We start from the raw sequence: 16,003 nt of genomic DNA, 5'->3' as shown, positions 1-16,003 counted from the left end.
TTTGTTAGTCTATAAGGTGCCACAGGACTCTTTGCTGCTTTTTACAGATCCAGACTAACATGGCTACCCCTCTGATACTTGACATTTTGCTATAAGACGTTCAGGCCCAGATTCTGGGATCTCAGCTAAACCACTGTACATCTTGAGTAATGCCACTGAATTAATTGATTTAACAGAGAACAGACTCTCTGTACACAAACAAGCATAAGGCATATATTTGGATGAGCTTAGGTATGTGCTCTGCAGCATAGCAACAGCGTTGCCAAGCTTGGGAAAAGCAACTGTCATTCTCTGGTGTTTCCATCTGGGCAGCACGCCAGGCACCTGTTTGAACTCCTGTACATTGCACAATGCCAAGAAACGCTCAAATATCTTAAATCTGGAAGAAATTCTTTGTTTTCTACAAACTATGACTCAGTTTTAATTATATTAAAAATTAGATCAATTTTTAAGGAATGTGCAATTCCAAAATTAAGTGTAATGGGTCAATTCCATTCTGTACATTTGATTACTTCTGCAGAACTAAGGCAAAAGCTAATACGTTTTTATGCCAACTTTCCTACATCCTCCCGTAAAATTTGAGACACATGATCTGAGAATCCCCTTATCCATAAAAAAGACAATGTGTGTGCGGGGGAGGGAACAATACACAACAGGTACTTATCAACTGTAACAAAAAGATATAGCCAGCAATTGCCAATTGCGAAATCAGCTACTTTAGGCTGCAGTTGTTTGACTCTGCCAAATTGAAAGTGCAAGCCTCCGAAAGGCCATGTGGGGATAGAGTTCCTATATGAAGGTTATTCTGCAGTAGGAAAAGTTAGTACAGACTCGGAAGTCATCAAGAAGAGTGCTCCTAGGGAAAGGGCTGTTATGCCTGTCACAACTCCATAACTCTAAAAATGAATGATTTTTTAATCTGGTGTATAACCATCTGTACAATGTATCCTCCAAACTGCGTGCCAGCATTCAGCAATAAATTCACACAACTGTGTAAAGGTATGTGTAGGATTTTTGGTTTTATGAATCATATTCAAACGATCTTGAACTAACAAATCAAATCACAGAAGTTACAGCAGCTTAAACAGTTTACATTGAGATTTATTAGAACAAGCACTAATAGCAGCAGTGTACAGAGTGATGAAGAGACAATGAACTGTATGCACTGAACAATAATAATTATACAATTGCACTTCTTCAGAGATCTATTAGAAAATGCTTTTCAGTAAACAGTTTCCCAAATCTAGCATTGTTTGGATTTGCCTCTGAGGAAAAATAAAAACAAAAAATATGCTTTTTTTGTGGTAAGGCATTAGCAACATTCATTGGCAGGCTAAACAAGTCATTTATACATGCATTATCCAATTACATTGCAACAGGTAAAAGAGCATCATGTTTCCTCAAAAAATTAGAACTTACATCCGTGTTTTATAACAGAATATGCAGGTAAATCAGGCTCAGCCTGAAGGAAGTAGATGGTACCTTTTGTTACGTTTTAGAGCACAATGTAAACTACAGAATAGTCAAGTACACTTTCATTTCCTAACAAAAGCTGTAAGACCTCCCATCAGATGAGTCTGGTGATAAGGATACAGGGCACACTATATACCTCATCACTTTGAAATTCTTCATTTTAGACTTAAATGCCCTCAGTTATAATATCCCCCTACCCACCTCCAGAGCGAATTGAACAACAGAGGTTTCTTTTGCCAGTCAAGGTAACTTATTGAACCTCTAGGCCTTTGGGAGCTTCTGTTATTTATTGCAGCAGATGTGGAGAGTCTAACAGCTGGTCTGCATAAGGGATTTTTGCACCAGTGTGCTTACACCAGGTAGCTACACCAGTGCAAACTCCCAACATAGATATACTGCACCAATGTAAGGCAGGGAACTTACACCACTCCCTTACTTTAGGGTCTGTTGTCTCTGACAGCTCTTTCCCTGGCTTCAGTCTTTGAAGTCAGCCAGAAAGAGCTGTATATACCGCAAAAGTAACTATACATGCTAGAGTCTAAAAGAAGAGAGGGCAGGCACTTTCTCTAGTTTACGAGGTGTTCCTTGACTGAGGTGAGGAACATGCCTCTCAATGAGTTGCGAAATAAGCCACTCCCATGTCAGCAACTCAGCAAATGTTACTGGAGAATGCTAAGCGGAGTCTCCTCGTTTCACCGGTGTACAGCACTAGTAACCACTCTGTGATAGTGGGGTCCTCAGGAAAAGTTGGTGAGGGTACAGATAGGGATTGTATAGGGTCTTATAGTCAGGCTTGGAAAGGTGAGGTCTGAACTGATAAAGGCAATAATTTGTTTAATTTTCCAAAAACTCCCTCCAAAAGAAAATTATTTCTTTATTGAAATTTACTGTGAGGGAAAGTTAAATGTTTCCTAAAGCATCACGAGTTCCAGAGTGATTTTCATAAATGCAACAACATCAAAGGTGAGAGGACAGCACAAGGGTCTGATACTGCAAAGAGTAACCCCTGCTGCACTTCACACATCTGAGTAGACCCTTTGACTTCACTGAGACTACTCATGTGTATAAAATAAAGCACACGCATAACTGTTTGCACAACTGGAGCGTAAATATCCACTTTAGGCCCCAAACCTGAAAGCTGATTCATGCAGGTAAACACATCTGCTTCCATGGAATCTCACTGAAGTCAACAGGGCCAGAGATCCAGCTGCACAAAACAAATTGCAGGCTCAAGGTTTTAGCTATATCAAAGGTGGCACAAGAGAAGACACATGCAGGGGTTTACTTTTTTCAGTGCATGAGGATTAAAAATGAAGTATTCTGAAGCTTATGGTTACCTTATTTTGAACTGTTATCAATGTCAATGTTGTGTCCTTACATTTTGAAGAACAATTAATATTTACTGAAAAAATGTAAGGCCTGATCCTGAACAGATTTGTGTACATGCTTACCTAAACACAGTGAGTAGTCCCATTGATTTCAATGCATAAAGTGGAGCATGTGCATAAGTCTGGCTCGGGTGGCCTCAGGGACAACCATACCAACCGCTGCTGGAGCAGCCCCCCTGGACAGCCACACCAGCCGCTGTTTGGGCAGCTCCTGGAGCATCCATGGTCCATGGCCCCAGTCAGCCATCCCTGGGCGGCTGGCCAGAGCAGCCGTGGTCCACTGGCCCCGGCAGCAGTCCCTGGGCGGCCAACTGGAGCAGCCGTGGTCCCCAGCAACTGGTACTGCTGGCCCCGGGCACCCCTACTTCAAGATTTAGTCACAGGTATTTTTACTATAAATCATGGACAGGTCAAGGGCCATGAATTTTTGTTTATTGCCCATGACCTGTCCATGACTTTTACTAAAAATATCCATGACTAAATTGTAGCCTTAATGATCAGACAGAATACCACATAGTTCAGTCTGCACATTAGGACTTCCTCTGGTTCCTTATCTGGGAAAATGAAACCACTCTCTTTGCCCACATTGCAAATACACAATTTGGCCAAATCCTGTTTCATGTTTTTTTTTTTTATTGTAAAATAAAAGTACATAATCGGGGGATGATTTTACCTACTCCTCTAGTTTTTCATGCTGGAAATGATCAATGGAAAACAAAGGGACACTGTTCACTTAATCACATTCTGGATGAAACTTGTTTATCTACTGCTGTAAGTAATACCTCAATTAATTATAATAAAAGATTAAAGAAAAATATCCTCTTTTTTCCCCCACTTAATTTGAAATTGATAGCACTGTGTATAGTCAGTTTCACTGTCTCCTCTTTTTAGTCAGTTTCTCCTGGTTTTTGAGTGGGTCTGTCACAGATTAAAGGGAAGCCCAAAAAATTTAAAAAACAGGAGGATGTGATTATAAAACCACTAAAACTTGCAGAGAGACAGAGGCGGATGATACACCTACAACTATCTTTAACTCCCTTTTTGAAACTCACTACATTTCATATCAAAATTGTCCTTTTAAGTATGGTTACATAAAGTAGTTCTGCAGCTTGGTGAAATACACAGGAAGATACAAATTACATTAGGGCTAACATCTATCGAAACCTGCTTTTCATTCTCTGTTTTAAAGAGTAAGAGATGTGTTAGTTTTGTAAGTCGATCACTTACAATACAGTACATAATTTTAAAAAAATCGAACTGCATTAGATAGGTCATTTGTTTGAATTTACTGAAATGCTTATATCTTACAAACATTAAAGAGGCACAATTCCTGTTTTGAGGTGGCACAACAGACATTCTCAGGTATAATTAAAACCTTTGTTAGGACAAGTTAGCTACATGCTCTTCTGTAAAAAAGTTTCACAGAATGCACTATCCATAGTGCATATTTAAGATATGGCACATATTGACATTTGTATACTAAAACGCCCACGTATACAAACACAACTGAACACAGTTGTTCTTAAGGCATTAGACACCTTTCTGGAATTACTTCACAGTGAATCTACTAGGTTCCGAAACCTCTGACAATTTATATTATTTCTCAGTTAAGTTAGCCAGCCTGGTCTGAAGAATTTAGTGAAACTACTCACCTAGGAATAATATTAACTACAGAAGATTCACAATCTTCCATGCCACAAATTACAGTGTATTAGCAGGTCACAGATAGAGTTTCTGCACCTGTCTGGATCAATAGGAAACAAGGTGAGCCCTGGAAACACAGTGGTGGGTGAAGGAAAAGTTTTTGTCAAGAGCCAATTGAAAGTGGAGAAAGTTTTGTGTCAGTTAATGAATCTCTCTTCACTCCTGCTCCTCTGTGCTGCCCCGCACATAGTTCAGAACTGTCCTTCCAAAGACACAGTGATTATTTTTGAAACATGAACATTTTTAAAGATTGAATTAACTTTTGCAGAGCCCCTGCATTTTCAGATGAATGCACATTCGTGTCTTAAAAACACATCCTTCTACTTTATCTCCTGCCCCCATGGGACTTGGCATCATTGGAGCCAGGCTACGTTAAACTTTGCTTTAAGTCATTTTTGCCTCTCAGGCACTCTGAGACTGATTGGAATCAAAGTTGTTTTAAACAGATTCAGAAAGCATTCTCCATTTGGATGGATACCAATGAACTCCCCAAGAGTGTTCATTGTGGCTGCCAAATAAAGGCAGTGAGTGGTTTTGAAGTGTCTTGGGAAGAGGAGGAGGAGTGGAAACCCAGAGACAAAGAGATTAATAACTTCATACCCATATTAAAGAGACTAAAGCCCTTCCTCACTCACACATGCACCCCTTATATGGAGGCTAGTGATGAGATGAGCCTTCACAGCTGACACCAGCAGAAATTCCACGCATTCTGTTTCCCATATCAGGTGGTGGTGGTGAAGCTAATCCCATAAATAAACACATCTACGGCTCCTGTCTGATCCAGAGTAGGGGAAAAGCAGCACAGTAACTAGGCTCAGCAAAGCAGTAGGTGAAATTATTTTATGCTATGTAATCGTACAAAATTGGAGCAGGTGAGTGAACAAATTAGCAGAAACTATTTCCCTGATCACCACTATTTCACCAGCATTAGAATATGCACAAGGGAATTAATTCAAGTATTGCACAGCTGTGACACTATTTCATGACGGACAACAGGAAAACACCTAATATTTTTTCAGCACTACTAGTTCAAGAGTAAGACAAACTGAATTTAATCTGTTTTCTTTAGTGGCTATTCATAGATAAAGAAAATGGATTTGTACTGTAGCTTTATAAGATGCAACAAATTTCTAAGATATCTGGTACATTTTTTTTTTGCAAATAGTGGGACAACCTTTCCCTAATTACTTCTGATCTTTCCTGTCATACTAGCGTGAACGTACACACACACACTCTCTCTCACTCCCCTTGTCTATGTATCCTAGGGAGGTTTTATGTAAAGTTTCCACCCCCTTTACTACCACCAGTGCAGTTCCATTGTAGACAAAGCTACTACTGCAGCTGCTGCTCTTTTAAACAAAGTAATGTTTACATATTCTATGAGCAGGGTTACAAAATATAGTTCTTAAAAACCAGGGGCCCTGGAACCCTTGCCTACATGTGCACTTCTACCATTACTATCAGCTGGAGTTGCCCTGGCAATACCAATGGTGGGAATTTCTGCCCCACCCCCCAAAAAACAAAACAAAACAAACAAAAACCAAACCCATTAGTAGACACATCTGTCTGTCTCCCAAATGCAGGGAACTTTTGAGGGTAAAATTATGTTTAAAACTTACTTGCTTTCACTCTCCATGCTTTGATATCCCCCAAAGGGGGCTTCCAGAGGCAGCAGCCTTTAGCAGAACCCCTAACAACCTGACCTGCACTGGCCATTACAGATTCCACAACACCCTGGCTGGACTGAGGAAGAGAAAATCCTGTAGTACTTCCACGGGAATATCTGGGAAAGGAAGAGCCTTCCCATCACAGAATGTTTAGGATACAAATGGAATGCAGACTGTTGTAGTTCCCTGCCCTGAGGGGGACACTATGGCTCGATGACTTCAAATGATTTTAAAAGCATTTTTGTGAGGAAATAAATTATACAAACTTTATCTTCTTGAGATTCTCCCCAAAGTACAGACTCACAGAAGAAGGAAGAGGCTCAAGAGAGAGAAGAATTGAACTTTCCAATCTGGAAATGTAACATAGGAGAATTTACATCATAGACACTTCTGCAGAAATACATAATTGGGATCTACTGATTTTGGCAGGTTGCTGTAGCAGGTAATGTGCAACTAAGCTCTGCATGATTTGAATCCATGACACACCGCATTCAGTAGGAAGCTCATTGCAGTGTCTGCTTAACCTTTATTAATCATTCATAAATACTGCATATTTTACATATGCTTAATTTGTCACACTCAAATAAAAACCATCAAAATGACCTAAAAGTACATCCCTGTCCATTCAGACCCTAATATTGGAAGGGTTCAAAACTGAAATAAATAGATAACATTATTTTTTAGATGAAAGGGATAGGAAAATGGAAAGAGGCTGCTTTTAGATTAAAGCCAAATATGAATTAACTAGTTTTTTCATACATTTTACATATGCCTAAAACCAGAATGGGTGGGTTTGTGAGTTTTTAGCACAATGATATTGTAAGAAATTAAGTCGTGTTCAAATCAAATCATGTTCAAATTGCATCTCACAGCAAAATAACGATGCAGAAAAATCTGCTGTCTTGTTAAAAATAGATGGGACAACAGAAGGAAATGCTGCAAAAACTATGTATTTAAGAGAAATTACTGTTTGGATATAAACTGAAAGCCTATGTACTCAACATCAGAGCACAGAACAAACTAAGGTACATTTGCAAAATGTTAATATAAGTACAATGTCCCACTGTGGAAATTAAAACACAAGGATTGTGGATTGTACGTGAGATGCAATTTAAAAAAAAATCATGTGAACAGGATGGATACCTCTTTGTAGTGCAGGCCACGATAATTTAAAACATCTTAATGTTTTTTAAAATCAACTATTTCTATAGAGTTGATAAAATGCCTTCATATTTTTAAAATCACTTTCCAATTATTTCAAAAATAAAACCTACAAACCAAGGAAGCATTTATAATTGTCTAATTAAGTCATCAGAGTATGTCTAAATGGCAGCTGGGAATGTGCCCAGATACGTGGGAACATAGACAGATACATGCTAGTTGTGCTTGAACTAGCATGCTAACAATAGTGGCGTGGATGCTGCGATAACGGGCAGTGGCACAGGCTAACTGACCCAGTACAAGCGTGCCTGTCCCCTTGGGTCCAAACTCAGATGGCTAGCCTGTGCCATAATGTCCATACTACTATTTTTAGTTCATTAGCTCTAGCGGAGTAAGCACGTATCTGTCTAACCGGGCTGGGAGTGATGCTCCCAGCTGCAATGTAGAGACATACCTCATAACAAAGACACTCTTGCAGGATTTGTCTGCTATCTTTAATTCATTAATATTGGATTATGATGGAAATGGTCTTGAACATATCCTGTTTTGTAAACAAACTTGTTTCTCTTTGTGCTGTTTCTACTAGCTACCTAATACCCATAATTCCTGGATAGAAAGATGCATTTTAGGGTACGTCTATACTACCTGCCAGATTGGCGGGTAGTGTTCGATGTATCGGGGATCGATTTATCGTGTCTCGTCTGGACGCGATAAATCGATCTGCTAATCGACGCCTGTACTCCACCTCAGCAGGACGAGTAAGCAGAGTCAACGGAGGAGCCGCGCCAGCCAACTCGCCACCGTGAAGATGGCCAGGTAAGTCGAACTAAGATACTTCAACTTCAGCTACGCGAATAGCATAGCTGAAGTTGTGTATCTTACTAGTTCTAACCCCCCACTAGTGTAGCCCAGGCCTTAGAGTCAGATTTGGCACAAATAGAGACTTGAGGGTGAAATCCTGGCCCCAGTGAAGTCAATGATAACTTTGCTGTTGACTTCAATGAAACCTGGATTTCACCTTATGGACTTTTTCTTTTCATACCAGCCTAAAGGACTATGGGTCTGAGCTTACAAACATGCATGCACATGGACAATTGTATTCATGTAGTGATAGTCTTCAAAGTCAATAGTACTGCTCACATAGGTAAGGCTATCTCTACACTGCACTGGAGTATGGACCAGGGCATGAGCTGCCACGCGCACCAGAATGTTGTGCTCTAGCTGCCCAATGTGGATGCTGCTGGGGCAAACTAAATAGTACCTAGTTCGCACTAACATAGTCCTGTTTGAAGAGAGCTACATAAATACAAACTAGGTACCTTTTAGTTCACACCAGCAGCATCCACACTGGGAAGCTAGAGCACAACATTTTGGAGCGTGCTGCAGTTCATATCCCTGTAGACTGCCCTACGGCACAGTATAGACAAGCCCTAAAGTTACTCATGTATATTCATAGGACTGGGGCCTTGACCATGTAATGAGACAAGCCTGTTTTGTGGACTGACCTTACAGTCACGAACTAAATCAAAGGAGAGTTGTGCCCAAGGACAGATTGCAGGAAGGAAGTTCTTTACATTTGTGGTGTATATTGCTGAAAAAAGGGCTGCTATAAATTATTTTAAAATTGTTAGTAGTTTTAGTAGGACTTCACAAATCTGCCCTCTGCTGGTTTATACACTTTAGTAGTCACACAACATACAGTGTGCTATTCTCACTCCTCAGCAAAGAATTAATAGCAGATTCTGTAGAGACATCTTGTATTATTAAAAATTCCTTATTTTAACAAACTATTCTATAGTACATTAAGAATTCTGATCAATGACAACTGTCAAAATAAAAAAAGATTTTGTGATGCATTATTCTTGGGGCCTTTCTTTTATTGTGTGTTCATCTCCTTGCTCATTCCTAACATTCAGTAATTTGAAATGAGTGTCCCTATTATTAATGGGAATCAGAGAGATTTTAGTACACCATACACTGGTTTTGTGCTAATTTTTTTTAAATGATTTTTTCCTTTGGTGAATTATATAGTGGTTATAATTAAACAAAATTAGGTCAGTGATAGCACCTGTAGGGTTCATAAAATGTAACTTTGCCTCATGAAGAATGGCATTAATGAAAAATTGAGACATTTTTCCAAACTTGGTGCCTGAAATTATGCACTTAAATTAAAATCTGATTTTCAAAGGTACTGAACAAACAAAACTTCTGTTCCTGCTAATCATGCTATCAGTTATACACATTCAACTCAGACTGATGTCAGTGGAAGCTGCATACAGACTGGGGGCATTATATGCCCAAGTGATTAATATGACAGTATTTAAGTAAAGTGACAAAGAACGGTTCATTACTATTTTGGACACTATGGGCCAAATTCATCCATGGTGTAATGCTACTGAGGTGAATGGGTATATGTTAGCACAATGAGATTAAAGAGAGGTTATATAAATAGACGGAATATGCAATCTTGCAACAATGAATAGTTCACCATTAGTCCATGCTTCTTTCTTTTAAAGTAAAAATAATATGTGAATGACTACAAGATAAAAAAAAATTCTTCGTCAAAACCTCCTAGACAAATACCTTATATCTCAAGCACTCACAGGAAACAAAATGCTAAAAGAGGAACTATTACATTGACATATAAATGAAAAAGTCCCATCCTGAGTGGTGTTGAGTGCCTTCAACTCCCTCTGAAGCCAATGGGCACTGCAGGTGCTCAGCACCTCCGAGGATCAGAATCCAAGCTTCCCAGTTGTTTTTACTTTCTACATGGTAAAGTTATATTTTCTCTCTTTAAGGCTCTTTTGAAATTCTCATTGACATTCTAATTAATTATAAGCAAATCTCAAGACAGAGACAGCCTGAGCATTTTTTGATCACACCTGCAAATTTTAATTTTGCTAAGCCTCTCCAACCACAACACAATGAATTCTTATCCATCACTGTCAACCCACTTTGCACAATGCTGATTTCCAGATTATGGGTACGGTGAGCCAAGTGGTTCTTTGAGATATGCCTCAGATATAATGGATGCATTTTACATGACATAAAAAGTGTGTGTATGTGTGTTTTGTTTGGTCCCCTTAGTCTTCTGCTGCAGAAGAAGTGGAACGTATTGTTTGATCCTTTCAACCTTAGTGATCAGTTAACCTAGTTTTATAGTTCATTTGAAACAGACTTTTAAAATGAAAGCTGAGACTCTCCTTTACATTTCTAGTGTCTACAATAAGGAGAGATCACAGCCTTCTGAGGGACCCAAAGACCTCAACAGATTCTCAGATTCAGAAAGATTTGGATGAGCATTGTAATAGCTGGGTGTTTATCTGAACTTTTGAGAGAAGCTGAATTTACTGAGATTTCTGCTCATCTCCAGCTGCTGTAAAAAGTCTCAGGCCAGACCCAAACATCCTACTTATACCTTTAATTTACTCTTTACAAACTGGACCCCATCAAACCCCATTACATTCCTACAGGGCTTATTCTCATTGTCTCTATGACCTGTTCATTCTCAATTTCCCCTTAACCAGCTTCTCTTTCCTCTACCATTTTAGACTTCCCCGTTATCTTTGTCCTCGATGTAAATCTTGCTGTCAGCTGCTAATGTGATCCTAGACTCTACACAGCTTTTCTCTGGCATGGATTGTATTCTGAAGCACTTCAGGCAAACACTATGGACCCCAAGATCACAGTATCACAGTATTACAAAACACTGAAGGCACTACTAGTAGCATGAAAACTGGATGAGCATTTAAGGATGGAGAGGAGGTAGGGGCGCTAGCAGAATAGGTGTGTGGGAAGGGGAACAATTTATTCAGACAGACATATGGCCTGAAGTACAGAATAGGATAATAGTGAGGTAAGGGGAAAGATGGGTAGGTGAGAAAAAAAAATCATGACATCTAAGACAGAAGAGAGAGGAAGGCAGTATTTCTGGATGGTTCAATATTTTCTTTGGAACTAGTCCTCCAAGCCCTAATGTAAACTCTTTTATCAAGGCTTCATCAGTAGTTTTTCTTACTGGAAATTCTTCATAATTTAAACTTCATATTCTTTATGCATTAATATTTTACTGCTACTAGCATGGCAGTAAGTGGAGTTCATTACTAGCTAGTTACTATGGCATACATTTCTTCGGTAAAGCAGAAGCATGAATTGAGGCAAAAACAAGGTAATATACCTTCTTCTTCGAGTGCTGGTCCCTATATGGATTCCAAATGTGGGTGTGCATGTGAGCCATGCGCTGGAGCCGAAAGACTCTGTAGCAGTGTCCATTGACCTACACATGCATTGTTCGTCCACCTCATGTTTGCAGCTGAGGCTACAACAGGCCGTGCAGTTCAACACCGTTCAACTTCCCTCTTACAGCCGCATGGCTAGAGTCAGAACCGCTGTCCATTCACACTCCCAGCTTCGTGAGTAATTTCTTCTCTGTTTGCTACATGTAGATATTTGTATATAGTTGTTCATAGTGTTACCTAGTTGTACTCAGTTGTGGATTAACACAAAGGCCCACGAGACTCAAGCCCAGGGGCCCAGCCAATTTGGGAGCCCCCAGAAAAATCTTTATAATAGATCCATCAATACTGCAATAATCCAGAATCTAATTAGTGATTTTTTTCTTGTTGCTTTCCTGGTTTTTTTCCCCTTTTTTAAGTCATTTTTTGTGTAGTTTGTTGTTGTAAATCAAGTATCGTATTACAATTCAGGCACTGTAAGTAGATATATTTAAATATACTGTGGGGTATCTATACCGTATGCAAAGGACTTCTATTTTTTGGCACTTAAAAATTTGTTTCTTTTTAGCTGTTTTTGAATTTTAAGCACATAAGCTAAAATATTTTTCCAGGGTTTTTGCTTTTAAATGTACTGTAATATGTATGATTCTTTTTCAGTTACTTGTCAACAAACATTGAGACACTCCTGTTGCAATATGCAAATAACTTGCTGCACGATTGGTCAGATGCCAACAGTTTCCGTTAGAATTCACAGAGAATAAAAAAGAATCTTACCACCACTGTATTTGTTTATGAAATCCACAGTATGGATCGGTGTCGCTTAAGGAGGAGTGCTAAGAGAAAGCTGAAACAAGCAAAGGAGGTTAAAGAAGTTGCTTTGCTACAAAAGATACCAACAATAAATCAATACTTCAAGGAGAGAGAGAAAGGAGAAACAGTGGATAAAGAGGAAAAGATTGGTTTGGCAGACACTATTGCTGGCAGTAGTAGCCTTGGCCTTCAAGAGGAGGAAACTATAGATCAGGACCTGCCGGAGGCAGGCAAGCCAGGACTGAGTTATACTGGTAAGACAAATGCAATACAAGCAGATGAATTTAGCAACAATCCTGCGTTGTGGAATAACATTGATGAAAGTTTCAGGAGTTCTTTTGGATTGCTATGGGTTCAGCTGCTTCTTGTCAAAACAAAAACATTAAAAAATTCTCTGCTTCTGCTCAGGTGATTGGACAGAAGATGTGTTGGCTGTCTGAAGATCTATTCTCTTGTCGGCCGCACAACAGTGAACTTGTTATGTGAGACTGGCTTATTTACTCACTGGAAATGTTTACTGCTTTGCCCGCAAACTTCTTTCAATCAAAACACATGCCTTTATCGAATGATTGAGTGATTGGAAACACGCTGAATGTTTTTCTGAACATGAGAAAAGCTTGGACCACTGAAATTGTATGCTGGCATGGATACGGCATGCAAAGGCAACAGGTACAGTTGATGTGGGCCTCGCTCAGCAGTTTCAGGCAGAATGTCAGTACTGGAGAGATGTCCTTAACCATGTTGTAGCAGTTATTAAGTTCTTAAGTGAGCATGGACTCATGTTCCATGGTCACAATGGCATAACTTTGGGACCCTGTTCTTAAAAGGGTTTAAAATTACCAGCTTGCAGTTACAGAAAAGCGACTGAATGCAGTAGTTCAGTTACTGCAATCACTAGAATCATTTGTGGCTTCTCTACGAGAAGAATTTGAGAATTTTGAAAATGCTGCTAAAAACACATGCAAGACTCTTTCACAGAAATATCCAAGTGATCTGACTCATTCTCAAAAACAAAAACAGTTAGCAGATAACTTGGGAGAACCTGAGGTTTTATTTGAGGGAAGTCAAAAGTTTCACACTGAGACTTTTTCTGTTGTAATCGATCATTAAGCTTGTCTTCATCGCCAACTGGATGCCTGCCTATAGGTTGTTGAACGACTGCTTTGGAGTACTATTTGAAAACAAATTGCTGGACATTTCTGACATTCACAAGCATGCAGCTGAACTTGCTGCAGTTTACCCCAGTGACTTGGAACAAAATTTTCCCAGTGAACTCAGACAGTTCAAATTCTTTGTACAAATGAAAGTTTTAAGGCAAAGCGACCTTCAATCAACATTCCTTAATGTGAATGTTGCTCTCAGAATTTTCCTGACCCTACCAGTTACAAATTGTGAAGGAGAATGTACATTTTCAAAAATGGCAAAGATAAAAAATGAACTGAGATCAACAATGCACTAAAAACATCTGAATGCATTATCTCTAATGGCAGTTGAGTCAGAACCGGTTTGACAAATGGACTGTGACGACATTATACATGATTTTTCCTACCTCAAAACTCGGAAAAAAAAGATCATTTAAAAGGTAAGACATATCTTATATCATGTTTTATTTATTTGTATTTTTGGTTACATAATGTGATAGTATTATTAAAATGTAAATTTAATGGGCTTATAAAAGAGAGACATTTGCAGTATATTAAGTGTAGCACATTTTTCCACTGCTATATAAAGATGTTCCTGGGAATGACATGCAAAGTCTGCCTGTAATTAGTTTGCTAAGCTTCTCTCAGTTTAATAGATGGTGATAAAAGGGATCTTTGATGGGATAAAAGTCACAGAATCAAAATAACAACAAAATGCAATCTCTTTAAAAGGAATGTGAAACTTTAAGGGCATGCATACTAAATCAGAAAATAATCAATCCGAAAATATGAAATAATAAATGGATTACAGAGGGTTTGTTTAAATAATTACTCAAATAAATATAGTATTTTGTTGTTTAATGTTTCAGGCCTGATAAACAATTGACACGTACAGTGTGTTGTTTAATTTAATTAAGATAAGGTATTGGTGAACTTGTATTAGAGACTATTGGTTTGGCCTGCATGTTTTTCTTGTAGTTTAGCACCGTGAGCAATGTAAAAAAATGTTTTAATGTTCCATTGCTACTATAATAATGGGGAGGACACTCACAGGTGTTAATAGTTCTTAAATAAGAGTCTATAAGATCACTAAAATGTTAACATTATTTCATTTTGAGTTATTTTACATATATTTTACCATATTAATTTTCTATGTAGAAAAATTGAGCAGTTAATTTAGGCATACTGAATTAGGATATGACTTGCTTTATTATTAATGTGGTGTGTAAACACTGAATGGGGTCTTTGTATTAATGCATTTTGATACATTTGTGTTTTTAATGGGGTATGGAGGACCCAAATGTTCTTTGTGCCCAGGGCCCCAATAAATCTTAATCCACCTCCAGTTGTAGCTTCCAGTTCATAGATACTTGGTGTAGTTTTCTTTCTTTGCCCCAGAGGCGGAGGAAACCCCAAATGGGACAATGCCCCAGAATCCAGGCTTCAAGAAAGGTGCCTACTGCCCGCACTCATTTTCACCAGGGCTGCACTGCTCAGGGCAGCCCACATTTCCAACCAATGTGCAATCTGTAAATCTTTCCTGCCACGGAAGCAGGAGGCCCAATAACTTTGACTTTGGGAGTTCCTCATGGAGGAGGCCATGCGCCCGTGGGCGTGTTCCCATATGAAACCGCCGATGCACCGCCTGTCACAGACGGTTAGTGCTCCACTGAGCCTCTCTCAGGCACAGATCCCAATGGTACTGAGAACATCAGACAAGCCAGCCATGAGCAGAAGAAACAGGGCCATGGGCATAAGGGCAGATCCCTGTCCAGGACTGCCCAAAAATGCAGCATTGCCTCCCCAAGCAGTGCCAGGTTGGGCAAGAAGTCACATGTTGACCCGGCTGCTCCAGCTCCCAAGCTCCCCCGGCTCAAGGGTAAGGACAAGCACCTGTGGAAGCTGATGGTACAAGTGCCGGCTCTGATTACTGCACTGGCACCTGCATGCCTACTGCCTGTACCGCCGATGCCACCTGGACCCTCGGGGTCATCCCATGCAACTCCTTGTACTCCTAGCCACCTTAACCTGCTGATGTCTACTGAAGAACTGCTACTCCTGTACCCTGGTTCTCCCCTGCTTCCCACTGACCATCTCCGTCCTGGCAGATGAACCATTACTGCTGCTGCCTGAGTGGTGCATCCCTTTTCCCCACCTCGACCCTCTGGTACCAATGGCACCACCATTGCCAGAACTATCCTCCAAGTTCAAGGGCTTCATTCTCGCCAGCCCCCCAACAGAATTCAGAACCATGGCACAGACCTCCTCACTCGCCCCGGCTTATGACCCTGGTGCGAACCACTCATGCTCGGAGACCTTTACTACTGGGCACCTTAAGATCCTTACCAAGCGTGCCCTGCCTTGTCTGTGGCTTCGTACCAACTGTCCCCAGTGTGCCCACGGCGCCCTCTGTGCATGGG

Source organism: Mauremys mutica, chromosome 10 (genome assembly GCF_020497125.1).
Source record: "Mauremys mutica isolate MM-2020 ecotype Southern chromosome 10, ASM2049712v1, whole genome shotgun sequence".
Taxonomy (NCBI): Eukaryota; Metazoa; Chordata; order Testudines; family Geoemydidae; genus Mauremys; species Mauremys mutica.
The sequence above is the reverse complement of the archived record's forward strand: the minus strand, read 5'-3'. Positions refer to the sequence as shown.